The 3,291-nt window shown below is 34.1% G+C and overlaps 1 pseudogene; it reads left to right on the top strand.

Annotated features, from left to right (window-relative positions):
• The first annotated feature begins 493 nt into the window (after positions 1-493).
• Positions 494-2,743, top strand: LOC133174587 (toll-like receptor 4; annotated as a pseudogene).
• The last annotated feature ends 548 nt before the right edge of the window (positions 2,744-3,291 follow it).

Here is a 3,291-nt window from a genome sequence, read left to right on the forward strand (position 1 = left end):
GTCATATTTTTCCTTATTTAGATTACATTCGTTCATATACAGGACTTAGTATATACACTGAAACACAGGGAAAAATCACTTCAGGTTCATATTTCCCCGGTTGATTTTATGTGCAGGAAAAAATAAGAGATTCACAAAATCAAGGTAGGTTTTAAAGCTTTCTCGTTACAGAAAAAAGTAATTAGCGGATTTAGGAATTTAAAGAAATATACCGCAAATAAAAATGCTCTCATCTATAACATGGACAAAAACGTTTTTTTTTTTTACATGAGCGAATAACATCGTGATTAAATAGTGTTTTTAAAAAAAACTTAAAAAGGGGAAACAATCATAATTTATACTGTTATACCATAATATTTTAAATACAATAGTCATATCCATCCTTTCTAAATCTCTATTAAATATGATTCCTCAATCTGCTTATATATTTCATCTAATTTCTAAATTCACCTATGTATTTCTAAATCCGCCTATGTATTTAAGATTTTGTAGAATGACTGACTTTAGAGTAATTGTACTGGGATTTTTTGTTATCATCACAATATTACCTCAAATTCTACCCCTGGATTGTGCATCAATCAAAAGCTGCGTATGCCATAAGGTTAACGGAAAATTATGGGCAAATTGTGAACACCTCCATCTTGCAGCAGTACCGTCATTTAGCAAAGACGTCGTAGGAATTAATTTGGCTAACAACGTAATTTCCCATTTTCCTACCAATCTTCCTTTAGATATCGCATATTTAGATCTCTCGAAGAATTATCTAAGAAATGTTACTCAGCGCTCATTGACAAAATACAGTAATTTGAAAAATATAAGCATTTCGGAAAATTTGCTACAGACAATTGAACTGGGTTCGTTTAAATACACACCAAAGCTTGTGCATCTTGATATTTCCAGTAATCAGGAATTAACTCTAGAGGTTGTGGCCAATATATCGAGTGATTTGGAAAATTCTACTTCGATTCGAGTTTTAAATTTTGAGAAATTACAGTGCACGTACGGAGTAAGTTACATTGTTAAAAAGTATAACATTATTGGTCTGAAGCACACGCGATTGGAGGAACTTAACTTGGCGTCGAATCGCATCAATAGCCTGGAATTTGGTGTTCCTAGTGAGCTTCCCAAGTCCCTGAAACATCTAAATCTGGCCAATAACGTACTCAGTTATGGACTTTATATCGTAAAATTCGGTGGTTTAATCAATATGGTGACACTCAATGCAAGTTTTCAGTCATCATTTCATCAAATACGAGTTAAAGATTTTTTCTTAAGTTGCAATGATACGAGGCTGGTTTGTAGGACTTTATCAGAAAACCATCGAGGGAATTTAGTACGGAACAACAGATTGTCGTCTTCCAATATAACAATCTTTATTCCACCTAAAATACAAGTATTTTACTTTCACGATAATTTGTATAAAATGACCCTTCAAGATTACACACTCAATTCTACCAGTAAGCCTGTCTTGACAAAGTTGTATTTTCAGAACAATATTATCTATAAACTGATTGGTCCCATTACAGGCATAGCCAGTGTCTTTCATGCAGATTTCTCTAACAATTTTTGCAGCTATATCTCGCCAAGATTTTTCGAAGATTTTTAAAAACTTGTCTTTTCTGGATCTTTCCCATAATGCTCTAGGAGAAAATCTTGAAAATGACGTCGACGGAAATTTATTTCAAAATCTGCGCACGTTGAAGTCTTTGAACCTCTCACGAAACAGAATCGTTAGACTTCCAAGGAAAATATTTCGTAATCTAAAACAACTGGAAATTCTTAACCCCAGTTCTAATCCTTTGAGTAAGTTTACAGTACCCATAAATCATAATTTTACCTAGACCTCTCTGATAACCACATATCGACCATGAGTTTAGAAACTAGGAACATGTTAGAAGCAATATCACAAAAGAAGCTTGTCTATGTGAATCTAAAGGGCAACGAATTAAGATGCAACTGTGAAAACTTGGAGTTCGTGAAATGGATCCTAAATTCCAAGAATATTGATTTTCGTCATTTTGATAATTATATGTGTACTTTTTCAAACTCCTCAAGAATTCCATTCTCAGATATCGATCATCTACTCCAGCTGTTTGAGAAGCAGTGTTCCTCGTATACTCTTATCATGGTCATTATGACGTCATTAACAGTCGTTATTTTGACAATCACCGTCAGTCGTATTCTTTATAGGAATAGATGGAAACTAAGATATATGTATTATGTGGCCAGAGAAAGGTATATAGTTAATGTTCGAAGACAGGACGCATTACCAAATGATTTGTATCACTTTGATGCATTTGTATCGTACGCTGAGGAAGACAGACTATTCGTCATCGACCTTGTTAAGCATTTGGAAAAGGAATTCAATCTTAGGCTGTGTATACATCATCGTGATTTCATCCCAGGGACAGGAATAGCAGATAATATCACAAACGCCATTCATAATAGCAGGAAAACCTTCTGTATTATGACGTCACATTTCTTAGATTCGTACTGGTGTATGTTTGAACTAAACATGGCACGCATGGAGGCCATTTATTCCCGAAACGGTGAAATTGTTTTATTTTTGGTTGCATTAGAGAAAGGTGTCATGAAAAACTTACCATTATCATTCATGGATCTGATTGAGTCAAAATCTTACTTAGAGTTTCCAGAGGGTGGAGACGAAAATGAAGTCACAGCCTTTCGATCCAAGCTTGGAGATACACTCAGATCTTGTGACAATCAGTTTAGATCTTTATAAGCATGCAGAAACAAGTTGTATAATATTGTAATACTGTAGACGTACTTTTTTCCGCGTTAGATTAATTTCCGCTATATGTACGCGGTCACAATTTTTCCGCGGAAATTTGTCACAGTGTACTAAAGATTCATTAAGAACATATAATGACAATCCAAGATATCCGCGTTATTTTATACTCGTGGATTGAGCAGAAATTCTGATTCCGCGGAATTATGACCCCGAGGAATAAAGTATTTACAGTATTAAAGGGCCTACTACTTTACCATATAAGATGTATGGAGTGGATTTCACCTTATTGTTATATTATAGTACTTTACCATGTTGTATGTATGGAGGTTTGATTGTAGAATGTTTCCTTTTTTCATAGGCTTATGGATTTTAATATAGTGAATTAGTGGTCTGTAGAGTAGTATCTAGCTGTAATTTGATTAAAAATGATGTTATGTTTATTTTCATTTGACAATCTGAATGTTTACTTATATTATTGATGCAATACACATTGCACTTCGACGTTGTCATGTAAACAAATGTTGTGACTGTGTTACTAG

This window comes from Saccostrea echinata, unplaced genomic scaffold (assembly GCF_033153115.1).
Source record: "Saccostrea echinata isolate AGI-Se365-2 ecotype Australia unplaced genomic scaffold, CSIRO_AGI_Sech_v1 ptg000058l, whole genome shotgun sequence".
Classification (NCBI taxonomy): domain Eukaryota; kingdom Metazoa; phylum Mollusca; class Bivalvia; order Ostreida; family Ostreidae; genus Saccostrea; species Saccostrea echinata.